Source organism: Uranotaenia lowii, chromosome 2 (genome assembly GCF_029784155.1).
Source record: "Uranotaenia lowii strain MFRU-FL chromosome 2, ASM2978415v1, whole genome shotgun sequence".
NCBI lineage: Eukaryota > Metazoa > Arthropoda > Insecta > Diptera > Culicidae > Uranotaenia > Uranotaenia lowii.
In genome coordinates, this window is record NC_073692.1 from 245561908 (window position 1) to 245582024 (window position 20117).

The 20117-nt window shown below is 34.3% G+C and overlaps 1 protein-coding gene and 1 long non-coding RNA gene across 2 annotated transcripts in view; both read right to left on the reverse strand.

Moving 5' to 3' along the window:
• LOC129748177 (short neuropeptide F) overlaps nt 1–8436 on the reverse strand; it is a 110384-nt gene extending 101948 nt beyond the window's left edge. Inside the window, exon 1 of the mRNA XM_055742685.1 lies at nt 7913–8436. The gene's annotated coding sequence lies outside the window, so the exon portion shown is untranslated. The remainder of the gene's footprint in view (nt 1–7912) is intronic.
• A 9297-nt stretch (nt 8437–17733) lies between these two features.
• Nucleotides 17734–19228, reverse strand: LOC129748782 (uncharacterized). Its single transcript, XR_008737814.1, has 5 exons — nt 18689–19228; nt 18533–18627; nt 18403–18469; nt 18241–18311; nt 17734–18130 (listed from the first exon to the last, which is right to left on the reverse strand). It is a non-coding gene; the product is annotated as an uncharacterized LOC129748782 (long non-coding RNA).
• Nucleotides 19229–20117: the final 889 nt, after the last annotated feature.

Consider the following 20117-nt stretch of genomic DNA (forward strand, 5'->3'; position numbering starts at 1 on the left):
CAAATAAATTTAAAAAAAAGGATTGAAAAATTGACGTAATTTGATACATTTTTGCATTTTAAGATTTTCAAAATACAAAACACAGAATTTTTGACAAATTTTCAAAAGTATCTGTTATTCAAACTTTTTGTCGATTTACTATTTCTCAGAATTTCTCGCACCTAAATTCAACTTTGCACGGGACTGAGTGATGAGTATATTAACTAAAGATTTTAGCAATAAATTTATATTCATCAGAAAGGAAATTTCATACCAATTCTAGGAACTACAAAAGGCGATAGTTTGCGTAAACTTATGGCACACACAAACTTATGGATATTTAGAAAGTGTTTCACATTTTTATTTTTCAAATTTTGTAAATTATTGCAGCGCTGATGTAATTACACCACTAGAATCGATACAAACTTGGCTTTCTGGTGAATATAAATTTATTGCAAAAGTCTTGTGTGAAATCCAGTGCAAAGTTGTATTTTAGTGCAAGAAAATCTAAAAAATTGTAGATTGACAAAAAGTTTGAAAAACAAGCTACCTTTGAAAATTTGTCAAAAATTCTTTGTGTCGTATTTTGACAATCTAAAAATACAAGAATGCGCCAAATTACGTCAACTTTTCAATCCTATTTTAAAAACTTATCTGAGTTGACTGAAACAATTTTGACGGTTCGTTGATTGAAAATTATGGTTATTACACCACTTTTTAACCCTTTTTGTAGCCATGGTATTTAAAAAAAATTCAAAAATATATATATGTATACTTATGAGCAAAGTATAGCTTCTAATTTTAGCTTCTTGGACACTAACTGAAATTATTTTTTAGCATTCCAGAGATGATCTATAGTCTTTTTCCGAAGCATGTTTTGCAGATTTTCTTTTATTAGGCTTTGAATACCGGGAAACTAAAGTGTTTCAGGTGAATAATGTCTGAAAAACATATTTGAGTTGCCTTACGGGGTTTATAAAACTATAAATTCAACACAAATCAGTTCAATAACAAGAGAGGTACAGCGAGGAGTTTTCAATTGACACTCAAGGTTTGATTAGAGAGTTTTTTTTCACTGGGCTTTTAGGCTGCGTCCATAAAAAGTAATGATGCAGAATTGAAGATTTCAAAAATTCATTAAGGATTTTTGAAGAAATTGCTTTATTTGAATTCACCCTAATAAAGTTAGAAGCCGAGAAACATCCTATAGTGTCATATTGACACTAAAGAGCGGATTAGGGTTAAAAGAGATTTGATTCAGGGTGCACTAAACCTTGCAAAAATCAAGTCAAATCTGAAGATAAAAAGTCAATTGACTATTTTTGACCATATTTGTTGTTATATCACAGTTTCTAAGTGTGAGGCAAAAATAATTGTTAAATTTGTCTACTTCTCTAACGTCACTGCATACTTAACCCTTCGTTTCATAAAGTTACAAATATGCAACAATTAATTAAAACTGTTCTAAACTTCACATTTAGCTAAAAAGTAAATTTTTTTTTCGATGGGAATAATATTTATAATTTCAAGATCACGTTCAATTAAAAAAAAATATTTTTAGTGTTTATAGGAACCAAAAAAAACCCACTTGAATTTGAAAAATATGGAATGTGGAAAAAGCCTAATTTTTCAAATTTTTGGCCTAGTGTAATTCATATTGAGAATTTTTTTTCGACTCAAAAAAAAATATTTTCGTATTCCCACTAAAGTAATTTACATAATAAACAAAATTTGAGATTTTTTTTTGTTTTTTCTCTGATATAATGGGTTTTCAATAACTGTTGCAAATATGCAACACCATGCAACGGTAGTACCCTAGCTAGTTATATGGGTTCCATAGTGTGTTTTCGAAACTTGCATCGTTAAACAGTGTATTTGTTTCCCGATGACAATGTTTTCGTTATTAATGATTTATTATCATGTTCAGGCCGTATTAAGAGGGGGGGGGATGAGAAAAATTGCCCCCCCCCCCCTGAATAAAGAGGGCCCCCGAGGTGAAAAAAATAAAAGTTTTGCTCTAAACCGTTATCAAAACTAGAAAAATATTATAAAAAGTTCAAAATTTATCAAACTTTAAACTAGGACGGGTCCGAATAATTAACTTATTTAGGATTTGTAATTCAGCGTATGTAAAACACATTATTTTGATTTTTTTTCCACAGCCCATTGGTATAACAAATACATATTTTGAATAAAAAAAAATGTCGGATACCTTCATAACTTGCAAAATAAGCATACACCAATTTTCAAAAGTTCTATATTATTCAACGTGATTCAAACTCAAGAACGGGGCATTATCCAGAGAGTTTAAAAATCTAAAAACAAACAACGAATACGCTTTTTTATTTTTCCACTTGAAAATTCAGTACTATCTGCCAACATTCGATAACCGAGATTTGAAGTATTGTTTTGCCTTTTTTTTTCTAAGAGATGAATGAATGATTTGATTGAAAATTACAATGCTCATTATTTTTTACTAAAGTATGAGCCGTTTCTTATTATCAATCGACGAAAAATGCTCTTTATTTATACTATTCAACCTTTTCCTGGAAGCTCTGGAAGTTGATTTTAAATTGAAACTTTTTGTTCTCGAATTTAGTTTTATTTTTATTTCTTTTTTATTCTTAAACTGATTTCAAGTTTGAATTCTAATTTTAGAATCATGTTCCAAATTGTAATGCTCATTCCGAAGAAATCTTTATTGTTCTTTTAATTTTGCCAACAAATGATATTTAATAGTTTAATGTAATTTGTAATTGGATCATTCCTTCAAAACTAAATTGAGACTTTGCTCTTCAATACTCAAGTTTGTTTATTAAAACTGGCATATAGTTATGGTGTAATTTAAGATTTAGAATCTTTATCAGAACCAATTTAAATACGTTTTCGGAATTGATTTGTGTTGATTTGTTCAAGGTTATGTTCAGAAAAGTTGTATAGGTAAGAAGCTTTCCATGTTGCCGCCGGTCGTGGCCTAGAGGATAGCGTTCCAGCCATCTAAGCCAGAGTCCATGAGATCGAATCCCGATCACGGCACATATAGTGCTCTTTCCGTGGTCTGGTGGTAAGATGCTAGCCATAAAATCCTTGAAAGATGTACGCCTTAGAGTTAAGTAAATTAGATCTCTTCAAGAAACATGAAGTTTCACTGAGATCCTATATGTGTGTGTTCGTTTTTTTTAGCACCTTCAAGCAAACGTAAGGAATAATTTCCTCAGTAGGTGGTATATTATCGCATAACTACTCCTAGCTAATTTCTTGAGAGTCTTTGTAGTCCAGTGGATAATCTGGTGCGAGTCTGGTTTCGATGTGCCAGGCTGGGTTCGATTCCCGGTATCGGCGAGACAACTTTTGGGTTCGAATCCCTTAAGAAGCCGACAGGTAAGATGTGTTTCCTCTTATAACTGATTATATGAATGTTTAACCAGCTGCCAGCTGGCCAGGTATATGCACGGATGCCGGAATACCTCTAAGTAACCTGATTGACTCGTTCTTCCAAAATATACCTACATACGAAGCCATGGGGTCGGTCCAAGAATGCATGTGAGCACATACTTAGGCAGAAACTGCGGTGAATTCGTGCACCCATGGTGGAAAACCAACATACATAACTACTCCCAGATAAATTCTTAACTTTCCGGTGTCCAGAAATCTAGATTTGCGAAGTTCCTGTGCGAAAACTATGATTAGTGCAAAAGAAATTAGGAATAAGCATTTATTTCCAGTTGTGGAGTGTGAAGAAAAAAAGGTGTAACCGTTTCATGTTGTTGCACATTTGCAACAATTAATATTTTTGCTAAATAACCGAAATATGTGAAAATAATATTTTTTCCTTATTTTTCCCTTCATGTATTCATCATTGCGCACTATTGAGAATTTTTTCGAGAAAAAATAAAAAATCATGAAATGAAGGGTTAAAGGCACAATGCTATAGTTTTAAGATAAAAGCACTTTTTTGAGTTTTTTTTTCCAGGTTTTTCGCGGATAAATATTAGTTATTGGATAAATATTAATAATTTCGTGCTTTGCAATAATGAAGATCTATTCAGAAGAAAAATATGTTTTTTGTTCAAGGGATCAACTGAACCGATAACATACATTTTAGAAAACTTGTTCTTAAAAAAAATTGAGAGTTTACTATTGCTTTGAAAATATGGCATTATGATGTTAATATTAAACTCAAACAATTGGCATATTGGAATGAATCTTTTATTTATAATATTTCTTGTGGGAAACATTTTAAAGTGACAAAAAATATCTTCAAGTCACAGTTTGTTACATTTTTTCAAACAAAGTTCTATAACTCATGAAATATACCTTCTTTTGAAAATTTTTTTTTGTTGTTTTGTTCTATTCGGCAAATTTATCTAGAACATTTAATCTTTGTAAGGCTTTCATGTTTCGAGATATAGCAAAGAAATCAAATATCCTCATTCTCCCCTACTTATGTCCTGGTGATACCTACATCCAGGGGCAAAAATGATTGAAGAAATTTAAGATTCTTTTTCTTGATTTCCAGCAAATACCTTTTGGGCGGATCTTAACACTAAATTTTCTTCCAATCATAGTTTTTCATTTTTTACGTTCATAGAGGGTCATAGACACTTTTATGTCCCGATTAACCCTGAGATAAGTGTGCCAAAGAATGTTTTGTCGAAAAGTGGCGCCATTTTAAGCAGTTTTAGAGAATTGTCTTTCTTTTTTCACCAAAATTATGTAAAAAGCATTCTTCATCGCCAAACTTGCGGACATGGCACATCACTTTTTATATTGATTCCAATCAATTCTTGTCATATCATAAATTTTTTGAGCAACCTAATCTACATTTAAGGACTGTCACTGACCTAAATTGGGCGCTGAATTCGAAAATGAAATTCAAAAAAATATCAGTAGAACAGTTTTTGAGTTATGTTCCAAATATGAAATTTTGGAAAATTAAAAAAAGTTCTTCAACGCAGATTCAAATATCTCGAACTGCTTAACATTAATTTTAAATCATTAATTTTTAAATTTGCTATCGATCACCTGAACTTTAATTTTAAATATGATCAAGAGTTTTGTTGATATTAGTTACTCTATGATAAAAAAAAATTTTTTTAGAGAAACTTTGTCTCAGCGAAAGTTTAAGACTTGATGGTAACATTTAAAAAATCTGATTTTCTTTTGACCTTTAATGCAAATTCAAAACGAAGATTTCAAGTGGTTATTTTTCAAAATCGGTTGAAAATTGAAGAAGTTATGGTTACTGTACCATAACAGTAATTTTCGCATTTTTGTATAAATTAACGAATCGCAGTGTACTAATCATAGTATAGGAAAATTTAAACATCTCACTCGCTCCAAGTCAAAATTAATTCTTAGCTTACCCGAAGGTCACATGCCAAATTTCGGATAGATCAGATCATGAGGAGGGGTTGCTGGAGTCTCAAACGTGAATAGGATTTTTTATGAACAGTTCTCATAAAGCCTAGATTAAGACAAATATTTTGCTCGAAGATTGCAACCCGATTGGAGTTAAAAGGAAAAAAGTTATTGCGGTTCGAAAAGATTGTATTTTGGCTGCAAATTGTCGTATAAGACGCGATAAATACTTTTTACACATTGCGTTTTGTACGAGAATTTTCGGCCAAAGTACAATCTTTAAACCGCAATATTTTTTTGTTTCAAGTCCAATCGGGTTGCAATCTTCGAGTGAAATATTTGTCTTAATTTCAACTTTAAGAAAAAAAAATTTATAAAAAACGATCGGCTCGTGAAGAAAAAGGTTTTTTTTATGAAAAACCAGTATTTTTTGTTCCTCCCGAGAAAAATACCTTAAAATACTATTTACGTTTGAGACCCCAGCAACCCCCCCTCTTTTTTTTTAGTTGGTAACCACAGGTGGTAAATCCCGGTTTACGGATTGTATTCCAAGGCATGGCGAGCCACCGCGTCCCCCCAGTTTGCTACCTTGGGTCCATGGGTACAATGGGAAGACTCATGATATACTCCGTGTATACCCCCTACTCCCTAAACTCCACCTGGAGCCCATCGCCCCGCATCGCCCAGCAACCCCCCCTCTAATGTATGTATGTATGTATGTATGTATGGTTCCCCCATCGGTAGCAAGGTCCAGCCTATGTCTGTGTGGCTTGCCCTTCGAATTGCTTCTAGGGCTTCCACGGCCGATGGTTCGTCGAGGGAAGGTATCCAACCTTCAGAGACCTACAATGGTTGGCAATCCACTCCGCTTGCAATAGTCTCTTCAGATTATCCCCACATACATTCCTTCTGAAATATTTAGTACATTTAGTTATTTATACAATTAAACACATCTTAACTGTCGACAACTTATGGGATTCGAACCCAAAAGTTTTCCTGCCGATACCAAGAGAAAAGCACATTATTTGTAGATTGTTTGATATTTTATTCTCAGCAACTTTCCCACTTTTAGTTCCGGAAAAAATGCTAAAATAAAATCAATCTGGAAATTGCACTTAATGTATTTGAAGTTTTGAAGAATTTGACATTATTAATTCGAAATTGACATTGTTTGGCATTATTAATTCAAAATTGACATTTTCGCACTTTTAAGCCTCTGAAGGCTTAAATTGTGATCCTGAGCAAACGATAGTTTTTTTTTGTTCAATTGATGTAATTGATTGGATGAGGATCTTGCTTTTCCAAGCTCCGAATTGTTATAGTTACAGTAACTCAAATTTCTCATTTTCAATTAAGAAGTCTGAATTCTAAGTTAAACATTCGTAATACAGAAGTATAAGCCCAGACGTTAATCCTGAGCACATTGAAACCGGATGGAATTCGTTATTTAATTTATAAATCCATTGATTAAGTGCTGAATTCGAGAGTCTTTTATTTCAAAATCCATTATTTAAGAGACTTTGTTTATAATGTTTAATTAATGATTCTGAAATCTGGAACCTCCATTTATAACTATTTCTTGCTAAATTTTCTACCGTCGGGATCGACAAATGCTATTTTTTCCAAAACAGAGCCTTAACTTATACTACTGTAGACATACAATATTTTACGATTGTCATAAAACACATTTTTTCGGGAAAATAATTACAGAAGCTTAGTTTTATAATTGCAAACAACTTTTGTTCTCCGAAAAACTATGTTGGTAAGGATTTTTTTATAATATAAAGAATAGTTTAGATATTAGATATAATTTTCGAATTGTTGTCGTTGTTTTCCAACCCTGCCTTTATACGGGGTTCATATTTTATCTCTTCTACCTAACTTAGAACATTTTTTTTTTCAAAAAAAAAAGTCAATCCAGAATTATGGTAACTCTAAGACCAGACTACCAATTTTTTCTAATCGAAAAACAACTTGGCCATCGATTTCTTAGTCTAGCAAATTGATAATTTTTGGAAAAACGTCCATTTCCTGTATTCTCATGTTATCAAACTTCTCCTAGCTGAACCTTTTGACAAGTGCCTGTCAAACAGTTTTCATGAGTAAGTTCAGCTTATCATATTTTAAGACATTCTTCGCAAAAAGTAGGTTAAAATAATGATTGGCTTTGGTTTAGTTGAGCTCAAAAGTATTTGAAACTGTCACACAAATCATATTTTATAAAAAAAAAGAAAGAATTAAAAAAAATATTATTAAATCGGATCGAATTAAAATATCTTTATCTAAAGTAGAAACTGAGTTTTAACATCTGAAATAAACACCAGTTCCCTGTTCTAACCTGAAACATTTCGATTTTCAGTGTTAGTTTCTACAAATCGTTTTGGAACCATCAATATGCCCATTCGTGGTTTGGCTGGATAGAACAAAACCATTAGTTTTGTCTGCTTATTTGAAGATATTAATTGAACACAACACGTGGTACTAATGATTTTTCGATGTAGCCGTCCTTTCACTTTATACCGGGTCCGATTTACAGCTAGTATGTACACAATAATAATAGTGGAAGTCTCACCGTGTCCAGCCAGATGTTGTTATTCGGGATGTCCGATGGAGGAAACAAGCGATGGCCTTTTCAAACTGTTTTCGAATCGTCGTTAAGTACCATTCAATTATTAACGATTACCACAGTTATGTATATTCTTCTTCGGGTTGCGGGAGTGTTTCTTCAATATCTCGACGGTTGCAACTTCAAGACAGGAACACTTTATGATGTTCACAAACGCAAAATTCACGTCGGCTTTTCACGAAAGGTTTGCACAAACAGATCTCTAAAGTGGGCAATTTGCCACTCACTCTTGCCGTTTTCCACGATTTCTTTTCTTTTCTTGAAATGCCAACGGAACAAAAGCACCAAACAAATATCACACCACTCCTCGGACAAACCCTTTCAGCCAGACCAGTGTCGCTAAACTGTTGCTTTGCGTCCTCGTCACAGGCTCTCGAGGCCCGCCAAAAAGATTCTTGGGTCCTGCTTCTCAACCGATCGGTTAGGTTTGTTGTTGCTCTTTCGGTTGACACGAGCTGTATGTCATTAGCAGCATTCAAACCCACCGTATTTATAAAGCAACACGCCAAAAAGGAGCACCTTTTTCTTCGGCTGCTGCCGTGTTTCAACCGAGGGTGATGTTGATTGGCGACGAGGAATGCTGATGATGACGATTCTGGCGCACCGACCGATGATGACGATGATGATGATACTGATACTCACGGCGGCGATAAGGACGATGTAGCCACCCCACACTGTTGCTTCTCTTCTGTTCATGTTAACTCAAGCTGATACGGCCAGTTAATACAGCAGCATGGAGCGGGAGTCCTCAATGCGGTTCCGTAGGCCTTCATGTGTTCGACGAAATACAAGACGATATAATGCTAGCCGAAATGGAAATCTTAGTGGAAAGTGGCTCCAGAGAGTAGTATTATTTGAAAGTTGTATGTTTGTTTATTCAATCAACAGAACAGGTATAAGTCCAAATGAAGACTTAAAATTAAAGTTACAAAAAATTTACATGTAACTAACGATTTCTCGATATACTTATAACTTTTCTTCGGAAAACATCCCTCGATACGTCATAGTCGAAGAACTCGGAAAAGCGGTTGAACGTTTTTATCACGCCGATGAAAGCACTATTGGATCCGTAGTTGTTCAATCGAATTAGAACATTCAGTTGAAGATCCATGTGGGGTCTCACACTAAGAGGTATCGCATCCAGTAGCGTAGGTCAATCGATTCTTGATGTCAGTAGATCGGCGACGAAAAAGGCTCGTGTTGCATTTCTTCGGGCTTGAAGAGTATCAATGTCTATGAGACGACATCGATGTTCGTAGCTTGGTAGGTGAAACGGGTCTCGCCAGTTTAGGTGTCTGAGGGCATAACGCAAAAAGCCCAAGCGGCTCGAGGCTATCCTGTGGCGAGCCTCGAGCCGCTTGGTACCCTTCTGGTAGAAGGGGCATCAGACAGCTGATGCGTGTTCTAGGATGGATCGAACTATGCTAGGCTCTTAAGGCAGCATACAGTGAGGGGCAAAATAAAGTGTCCAAATTAATTTTTTATCATTTCTTTTATTTTTCTGGTTGAAATTCACCAGAAACACATCGTAATCATTTTTAAAATATTGTTTATTATGTTCTTTTTAATTTTTGTTAATGTTGCGCTGGTAAAAAAAGAAAGTTTTTCTGATAGAAAAAAAAACAAATAATATTCCAAAAAAATGGGCAAAATAAAGTGTCCAACTCAAAAATGTATATAATTTCGATAAGTTTCCATCGCGAGGCCCCTCGAATTTGTATGTTTTGTGTATTTTGACGTTTCATAAACAACTGGCTTGGCTCTGGAGTTTTCAAACAGGTGTCTACATTCGAATAAGTTGTAAAATATGGAGAACGCATAAATTTCTGGTTCCATTCCGTTGTCCATCCGGAAACTGGTTGTTCGTGATGTGAATAACGGTCAAACGCACCGGGAAGTGGCCAAGCACTACGAAATCAGCAAGACAGCGGTATCAAAAATCATGAAGAAGATGAAAACGTTCGGATCGGAAATGGATCGCTCAGGAAGAGGACTGAAGCCCAAGACAGATGCCAGAACGGATAAGAAAATCATTCTTGAAGTGAAGAAAAAAGCAATAATAACGATCCGGCAGATACAGGAAGAGCTCCAATTTTCGGTGTTGCGTTGTACTATCCGTCGCCGCATCCATGCAAAGGAGTACCATAGAAAGATCGCAGTGAGAAGGCCTTTCATCAGCCAGGTGAATAAGGCTAAGCGGTTCAAGTTCGTCAAGGAACACGCCGATAAACGGCTCGAGTACTGGAAAACATTGTTGTGGGCCGACGAATCCAAATTCGAGCTTTTCAACCGGAAGAAGCGGGATCATATGTGGCGCAAGTCGGGTGAGGAGCTCCAAGATCGCCATATCCAAAGAACAGTCAAGCACGGAGGAGGTAACGTGATGGTGTGGGGGTGCTTTTCTTGGGGTGGGGTGGGTAATTTGGTAAAAATTGACGGAATCATGACAGCTGAGTCATATTCCAATTTCCTGCGGGAAAACCTCGAGGTATCCCTCATCAAGACGGGCCTCGAAGAGCGCTTCGTTTTACAGCAGAATAACGATCCGAAGCATACGGCCAATCTGATGAAGTCATTTTCCCGTTCCTGCCGCATAAAAGCCCTTGAATGGCCCCCACAAAGTCCTGATCTGAACCCCATCGAAAATCTGTGGGCCATCCTCAATGCTCTGATTGATAAGACTGGTGTGACAAATTAAAAATACTTATTTTGATGCCATGGAGCATACGTGGGAGGAAATCGTCCCACAACACTTGCACAACCTTGTTGAAAGTATACCGAAGCACTTGTAGGACGTGTTGAAGGCCGAAGGAGGCCATACCCATTATTAAATCGTTCTCGTTTGCCTTCAGTTTGAATCAATTTGAAGCTGTACCGATCTGGACACTTTATTTTGCCCCTGTTTTTTTGGAATATTAAATGTTTTTTTTTCTATCAGAAAAACTTTTTTTTTAACAGCGCAACATTAACAAAAATCGAAAAGAACATAATAAACAATATTTTGAAAATGATTACGATGCGTTTTCGTTGAATTTTAACCAGAAAAATAAAAGAAATTGAAAAAAAAATATTTGGACACTTTATTTTGCCCCTCACTGTACGTCCTTGAAGTCCTTGGCCACTCGAAATAAAAATCCGAGGCTTCTAGAAGCTTTATCGGACGACGTAGTTCGTATGTGTTTTGAATCCTAGCTTACGGTCGAATATTACGCCCAGATCATTGATGTGGTCCACCGGCGCAATGGACTCATCTCCTAAGAAGTACTCCGCGCAAAAAGGCTGCCGTCTTCATGAGAAACTGATGACTGCACATTTACAGCGATTCAGAAGCAGGCAGTTGATGCCGCACCACTGTGTGAATTGATTGAACTGGTTTTGCTAGAATCACCAATTTTTTTAAAGTTAATATTTTATTAATTCAGTTACTAGTCTGGGCTAAAATGCATCAAAATGGAAAGATTCGCCTTTCAAATCTCGTTTCCATATTTTGAAATATGATTGTTTTACATCACGTGTTTGTTAATTTTAAAATTTCTTCCATCGAACCATTAATTTTTAAGATTTCAGCTAGTAGAATTTTCTTGTAGTATGTTTTACCCCTAAATGTATGCAGCACCCTTGTGATTTTTCTTTAAAAAACATTTTTGATAAATAAATTTAATATGAACAAAACAGAAATTACTGCAGTTGGTGCTCTATACGTGACGACATTACAAATATATCAAAACTATAAAATTTCAAACGATTTTATTTCATTTTTCATTCAAAACAAAGTTTGTTGCAAATTTGCCCCTTTTTCCTAGAAAAGGTGAAAATCGTATGTTTTTGTAAATTTCAAAATAACTGGCAAAACCACTATCTGACTATCTCAATTTGAGCCTATCAACCTAAAAACTTTTAATGTACAAGCGGTTGAAGTTGAAAAGTGTTGCATGATGCCCAAGTCGACGGTATCTGATCTTTATTGGTAGCTAGAAACATCTGCAAAAGCAATTATGAATAGTAATCAAAAGTTCCTTCGCCTTATTGTCTTTAACTTGTCATTTCTCTCATTTTTGTCATATTTGTAAATTTTGTAATTTTTGTCTTTTTTGTAATAATTTGCAATTTTTGTAATTTTTGTAATTTTTGTAATTTTTGTAATTTTTGTAATTTTTGTATTTTTTGTAATTTTTGTAATTTTGGTAATTTTGAAAATTTTGGTAATTTTTTTTTGTAATTTTTGTAGTTTTTGTAATTTTTGTATTTTTTTTTTATTTTTTGTAATTTTTTTAATTTTAGTAATTTTTTTAAATTTTTGTAATTGTTTTCATTTTTTTGTAATTTTTGTAATTTTTGTAATTTTTTGTAATTTTTGTAATTTTTGTAATTTTTGTAATTTTTGTAATTTTTGTAATTTTTGTAATTTTTGTAATTTTTGTAATTTTTGAAATTTTTGTAATTTTTGTAATTTTTGTAATTTTTGTAATTTTTGTAATTTTTGTAATTTTTGTAATTTTTGTAATTTTTGTAATTTTTGTAATTTTTGTAATTTTTGTAATTTTTGTAATTTTTGTGATTTTTGTAATTTTTTTAATATTTGTATTTTTTGTAATTGTTGTAATTTTTGTAGTTTTTGTCATTTTTATATATTTTGTAATTTTCGTAATATATGTATTTTTTGTAATTTTTGTAATATTTTTAATTTTTGTAATTTTTGTCATTTTTGTTATTTTTGTTATTTTTGTCATTTTTGTCATTTTTGTCATTTTTGTCATTTTTGTCATTTTTGTCATTTTTGTCATTTTTGTCATTTTTGTCATTTTTGTCATTTTTGTCATTTTTGTCATTTTTGTCATTTTTGTCATTTTTGTCATTTTTGTCATTTTTGTCATTTTTGTCATTTTTGTCATTTTTGTCATTTTTGTCATTTTTGTCATTTTTGTCATTTTTGTCATTTTTGTCATTTTTGTCATTTTTGTCATTTTTGTCATTTTTGTCATTTTTGTCATTTTTGTCATTTTTGTCATTTTTGTCATTTTTGTCATTTTTGTCATTTTTGTCATTTTTGTCATTTTTGTCATTTTTGTCATTTTTGTCATTTTTGTCATTTTTGTCATTTTTGTTATTTTTGTCATTTTTGTCATTTTTGTCATTTTTGTCATTTTTGTCATTTTTGTAATTTTTGTCATTTTTGTCATTTTGGTCATTTTTGTCATTTTTGTCATTTTTGTCATTTTTGTCATTTTTGTCATTTTTGTCATTTTTGTCATTTTTGTCATTTTTGTCATTTTTGTCATTTTTGTCATTTTTGTCATTTTTGTCATTTTTGTCATTTTTGTCATTTTTGTCATTTTTGTCATTTTTGTCATTTTTGTCATTTTTGTCATTTTTGTCATTTTTGTCATTTTTCCATGTAATTATCTATTACGAGGGAAAATCCTTTCTTTTTGTCAATTTAAATAGGAACAAACAAGACTCATTTAAATTAAACAATTGGCTCAGCCAATTGTTTTTAATTTGTAAACTTAAATAGTCCTATTTGCCGCTGGTAGTGTTCGTGATATTATGCTAGTTGCTTCACCAATACTTTTCAGTTTTGGGACAATCAACCTCAAAAACGACCATGTGCGTCGACCGGCTGCCCGTTTTTTGTACCGAGAGTTTTTGAGGTTAATTGTCCCGTCTCATCTGTATACGCTCAGCAAGTGTGCGTAAGAAATGTCAAAAACAACTCTATAGTCTTATATTAACACGTTCGTCGCCACGCTCATTTTGGTAGTTTTACTTACCGGGCCCAAAGAAATTTTCAGAGAGAGAAAACAAAGAGGGAGAACTCCCATATTTGAAACGTGTGGCGAAGCTGAGCGGTAAACTCAAGTAAGAGAGCGTCACACGCTTTTTGATGTGACGGGGCCCCCCAGGAAAAACACCCGTCATCCGAATATGGGTGCCGTGGCGACGAACGTGTTAATGGTTAGAGCCTAGTTAATTTTACCTGGTTGGATTTTTGCATCGAGTTATGCTGTTCTGGAAAGAATTTTTATTGCAAAGAAAACCCTTAAATAGATTGTCATAAGGTTACATTCGAGCATGATAAATCCCTCAGGTTTTCTTCAATTCTACAAACAGTATTCAAAAGAGCTTGAGCACTTCTGAATTTGTTTTATGAACAGGTGGTTTCTTTCCTAACCGAATCGTTCCTTCTTTGCCATGCGGTGAAATCTAACATGGAACAACTTCCAGTTCCACCCGGTTGATAGTCGTTCAATGATGTGACGCGACATGACGAGTGGCGGTGAATTCGCGCCAAATCCGGTGTATCATCGTATCATCGTCCACGTGGGAAGCTGCTGGCTGAGTACGAAGAAAATTCTCCCTTTTTGGTAGGTACTTCCTGCGCAACAGATGCTACCTCTGCCTGTTAATCTCGTTACCATTACAGGCATTACAATTGTTTGTCGTGTCGGGATGATTTACTAAGCAAATACATACGTCATCGGTTCCATACATCATTTATTAGCATCCGGTTGATGTTTGATTTGGAGTCCGATTTCATTTTGATTTCGCTTCATGCGGATTGGTGTAATTAATTTTCATTAGAGGCAAAATGTCGTCGATTGTAAAGACAATACAATGATGCGTATTCAATGGCATGGTTTCCATACGTAATACCCAAAACATATTCATCAGATTATCTCATGATATCATCTCAAGCTTTTCTCTTTTTATTTTCAGACTTGCAATGACAGTAACTATGTCAATATCATAAACACGTTTTTCACAAATTTATAGCAGACAGGAAGTTTTTGAAAATTCGAGGGATTTATATCATTTATGATTATTCAAGTTTCAGTCGTATGACGTTTTGAATCTTGAAAAATTATTACAAACATAAAAAATAGCACTCTTACGAATCTTGCCGTTTTGTTTTCATATCGATTTCTCATGAATTGAAGGAATAGGGAAATTACTCTTGTACTCTTTTTAAGACTTCAACCCATAAAATTTACCTGTGGAATAAATCCAAAATCATTATTTTTACATACTTTTTGCGTAGAATGTTCAAAATATGTTAATCTACCAATCTGTACGTATGGTAACTGTATGAAAAACATTAGAGCACTGGAAATGGACCTATTCATCAAAAAAAAAATCATTATGGCAACCTCAGAAATCCTTGTTCTGTGTGTTTTTCGGTATAAAAAATTACTAGCAGTTAGGTCCAAGAGTAACAACCATTCTGGATTGATTTTTTTATCCTGATTTAGATAGAAGAGATGAAATCTTTCCCAATTCCGTCTGTTGGGCGACAACAAATAGACGAATGTACTACCTTTTACTTATCGTATAAGTTCAAATATTTCAGTTATCTGTGGAATACATTTACCAAAATTTACAGCTGTAATGCAGACTTAATATGTTTCGAAATTTGGGAAAAAATAGGTTGAACTATTTTTTTACGTCGAGTTAGCAAAAAGCTAAATTTACTTGATTTTAATAATTTTAAAGTTTATCTTGCTTGATTTTAGTAAAACGAACGAACGAACGTTTTTTAGCCGCTTTGCGTACAGACAGCAGCCGCCGCGTGTTGAGAGGAAAAAAAACAAACTGACACGATTGAGTGCGGTTCTGAAAGTTTGATTCTGGTGTTTCTAAAGGTTGCTAAGTCAACTACGATATACTAGCCTAATCGACGCCGGAGGCGTACAGGTAGGGTCATTTATGAATTATAAAGATTTTCCAACTTATCGTATAAGTTCAAATATTTCAGTTATCTGTGGAATACATTTAACAAAATTTATAGCTGTAATGTAGACTTAATATGTGTCGAAATTTGGGAAAAATAGGTTGAAGTGTTTTAAAACTACAACCGAAGAAATACTGATGATAAGATTGTTTAGCCCCTGTAAATATCTGATTTTGGAAAAAACTTTCGTTAGCGATAAAGTTTTTCATACAACAAAAGTTATTTGAAATCATAAAACTTAAGTTCTATGAATCTTTCAGCATTGAATTAGGTTCCAATATTTAAAATTTTGTTTTAATATAATTTCATGGTATATAAATTAAGACGCTGAATTATGATCAACTAGCTTTAAATTGAACGCTCAATACAATAACTTAAATGAGGATTCAACTTAGGGATTTGGAATTGAGAATTGAGAATTAGATTCGGGTAGACAAAAAAAGATTTTATTTTAAATTTGTATCAGATTTTGATCAAGATATTCACCATGAATTGAATTAAAAAGATCAGAATTGATTGGTAATCATACTTCAATTTTACAACCCGAGTTCAGATTCAATGAGCTTATTAATTCCGAATTTATATTTGGAATTCAAATCTAATGCTTTTTTAATTGAATTAGTCTTGGTACATCTTCGTACCTTAAAATGATCACATTTTCAAAGGTGATGGGAAGTATTAGAGAAATATGATATATCAAAGAAAGAAAGAACACAAGCCGTAAATATCATAAAATTCTCGTCCTGCCAGTGAGCCGTTGTATCTTTCCGAAAAATTTATGATATTTACGGCTTATGTTCTTTTTTTTTTCTTTGATGTCTCATGTTTCTCTAATACTTCCCTTATCACCTTTGAAAATGTTTTGAATTATAATTTCAAATTTACCAACTATCAACTCAGTTATCCTACTATTAATTTGAATTTGAATTCTGAAAGAAGATGGAGAGTTATGAATTTGTAATATATTTCTTAAGGACTGTATTAAAAAAATGCAACACTTTCATTCATAAATTACTTTTGAGCGGATGGATGAAACTTTATGAAATTTTCAGTGATATTACCCAGTAATAAAATGTTGACATGTGCAACATTTTGTGGCGATCTGTCAAGTAGTTTTGGAGATAGCGTCTAATAAATAATTTTATTGGCTAAAATGTTTGGGAATGTATGCGCCACCTATACTGCACACTTTGAACTACTGTTTTTCTAAACCAAGGCTATTTTAGTTGACGTTCTTCATTTCCTGGAGTTTGACTTTCAAAAAAACTCAATTTTTTCTATTTTATGCAAGATATGACAAGTTTAGCAGATTGCTCAACCAAAAAAGAGTTTTAACTTCATGAAACCTTTGAAAGTGCTATGGAAGGAAACCGGTCGCTTATGTGGGTTATTTTTTTGGTATAATTGGCCGTTAATTTTGCCAATCGTAATGTACCACTCATCAATTTGCATCTTTCACAGATCGCCAGCCAAGTTGAGAATCAGATACAATTTTTTTTCCTCTTGTTCTTTTTCGGAACATTCAGGTGAGGCAATGAAAAATTTTTGACACTCCTGTCGTCAGATGCCCACAAGAAAGATCGTATCGATTTCCTTCACAAAATTTTACCCCGATCACCCCCTCCCTCCATCAATCGGCAAAAATTCTTACGGCATGCACGTAAACGCTAGAATTTCTATAAAAACTGTAACTCGAGGTTAACTCAGTGGGTGGGTGGTTTTGGTTAAAGGTGTATTGAGTGGAATTGTGGACTCAGGGTCGTAATCAGGAATCACCACGGGCTACTCCCTCTTGAGTGCTGCAAGGGTACCCAAAATAGAGATGTCCAAAAGCGTAACAAACAAACCCTGTTATAAAAAGCGAGTGGTACCTCGCATGTCACCAACCGTTTTTCGGAGACTAATTTTCATAGCTGACCAAAGTAGAAATTCTTTCTCGGAACGTATCAGGGGGAGGCATGGGAAAACGTAGTATTAACGATAACAAATCAAAAAGTGGAAACAACTTCAACTAAATAAATAGTACTAACACAGGATATTGGGTTTACAAAGTACTGCGGGGTTATTTATTGGCGACAATAACCCTAAACTCAACATCACGTTTGCTCTTATACTTGCGGTTTTACAGGTGTAGGTTTCTGGTTAGTTGTTTGCGTTGCGATCTTTGAAGCTTTCCTTATCGACCCGGTTGATTGTTCTGGTAGATTCTCACCGATTTCGGCGTCCCGAAACGGTGTCGAATCAACAATAGCTGATACAGGTCCGAGTTGGTGCGGTTGTTGTTAGGTAGACTGGATTGAGGTTATGTCCACCCGATGCGTCTTACTTTTCTGTCCGTATTTAGCGTGGTTATTTGTGTTGGCCACAACCGCCACCTGTCGAGGTCGATGCAAAGCTTGAAGGGAATAAACCAAGAAGAAAAAGGTCCTCTGGACCTGACCAGAGCAATTACTACACGTGATGTCATATTTTTGTTTACCGCATGTTTTCTTTCTTATAACTATTTTACAATATTTATATGAATATAAGTTTTAACAAAATTTACCTTTTTCTTCGTATTTTGTTTTTAATCTGTTTCAGTGTTTCTTCTATGTAACATTTCACGTGGTTTTACGGCTATTTGATATAAGAAAACAATTTAAGTATTCTCGCACAGATCCCCGTGGTGTTTGTTCTAACATTTTAATCTAAACTTTAAGAATTTTACCTTTTCGTTCGTAATTCGGTGTAACTTGTTATTATTTTGTTATTATAAACTTTTACGACGTTTTTAGCTGTGTGATACACAAAATATGTTTTAGTTACACATTTTAACACGTGACTTTGTTTATACGTACTATTTCTATCAAACATACAACTTATATTTTTAGCCACTTTTAACTTTCCGTGTTTTACGTCTTTTAACTTGTAGACCTTACTTGTACTTTTTAACCTGTAATTAGTATTTATTCTTTAGAATTAGTTGAACCACTTTAAAAAAACGCGATTATTACTTTTAACTTTACGGACACGGCGCGCACTTCATAGCCCTAAGGCGTTCACGGACAGAAAGAAGCCTTTACTTGCTAGGCCGAATCTAAGCAACCTTGAATCACATAGAGTTCATCCGACCGTCACACCAATATATAAGTACGTCGGCAAATGGAAATGACGTGTGCGACGTTGATTGGGTGATGACACTTCCTCGCGATAACAAAAGCCTGTTCATCCGCGCCCATGGGTATCTCTCGGGAGAGAGTAGCCGCGTAGTGAGAGGGATGGGAGGTAAAATGGGACGAACCCCTGAGTGGCGATTGTTTTGACGTCTCTCGATGAGAGCTAGTGAGAACCCCTTACCAGGGATGTAGTCTGTTTTGCAAAAGTGTCGGAGACACATTATTTTTAGGTTACAAACGGTTACATTACCCCATCGTCCCTTCTCAAAATGAATGAAAATCATTCATTTTGTGATCAAAGAGATGAACGCAAACATTTGTTTTTCTATTTCATTGTGAAATATTGGAATTATTAATATTTTATTTGGATCTTTGATATTCTCGAATAGCCTATTTCTCAATCAGCATGTGATTGGAACAGCCTCAAATTACCTCAATGGAACTCATTGAGTGACGTTCACTCACGCGATACGTCAGCGATTATAAAAATTTCGAAAGCTTTCAATGTAAACAATGGCTCAGATGGATGGTGCAATTTTGGTAAGTTTTTCACCTTATTTTCGCAAAAATAAGTCCTCAAAAGCGCTAATATGGGCAGATTTTAGTACTATTCTAACGTTTTTCTATCTCTCTTTTCTTTTCAGCTAAAACTGCGGGGAGGAAATACCTGGAAAGGTGCAAAATTAGGCCAAAATCACCAGGTGCGAGCGGATAATTTTCTTTATAGATCGAAGTGCTACAACATTTCCGAACGTGTTGTGCTATCGCGATTAGAAATACTAGTTCCTGTGCTTATTTCGTTTCTTCGCATCTCCTGGGCAGATGGCTGAAGCTAAACCTACGGATGGAAGGAAATCAATACAGGATACGATTTAGGGTAAGTTTTATGTATCGGTTATTGACCCGAGCAGGTGCAATAATATTTGTTTTCGTTTTCTTCTTTTTTTTTCAGGTACAAGGTTTTAAGTCGGCTGCGGAGAAGACCCCAATGGATTTGCCCGAAGGATCAGCTAACTCATAGGAGCTGGTGCCAATCCGAGCAAGGATCTTGCAAGGATTATAGCACGGTCCAAGTTTGGCGTTGTATTTTTCACCGGCCGAGGACTGACGAAAGTTTCGTTTTAGGACCTGTTGACCGACTTCGTACACCGGAGCAGAGGTTTTATACCGTAAATTATATGTTTTCGCATTTTTATCAAAATTTTTCTTGATATTTTTAGATACAATATCGTGGATAAACTGATTAGTGCTGTTTTGTTGTTCCTGC